Raw genomic sequence first — 318 nt, 5'->3', positions numbered from 1 at the left:
GTAATAAGATTAAGTGAGGCTATTAGGGTGGGGTCCTGTTCTGATAGGATTAGTGTCCTTATGAGAAGAAGCACTGGAGAGCTCACTCTCTCTGTGCTCAGGCACCGAGGAAAGGCCACGTGAGGATTGCAGGAGGAGGCCATCTGCAAGCCAGGAAAAGAGCCCTCGGCAGAAACTGAACCCTGCCAGACCTTAATGTTGGACTTCTGGCCTCCAGAACAGTGACAAAATGAATTTCTGTTGTTTAAACTCTGTGGTGATTTGTATGGCAGCCCAGCAGACAAACACGTTCCCCTTGTGGATAACTGAGCTGAGTAA

This window comes from Galeopterus variegatus, unplaced genomic scaffold (assembly GCF_000696425.1).
Source record: "Galeopterus variegatus unplaced genomic scaffold, G_variegatus-3.0.2 Scaffold5122, whole genome shotgun sequence".
NCBI lineage: Eukaryota > Metazoa > Chordata > Mammalia > Dermoptera > Cynocephalidae > Galeopterus > Galeopterus variegatus.
This window is presented reverse-complemented; position numbering follows the sequence as displayed.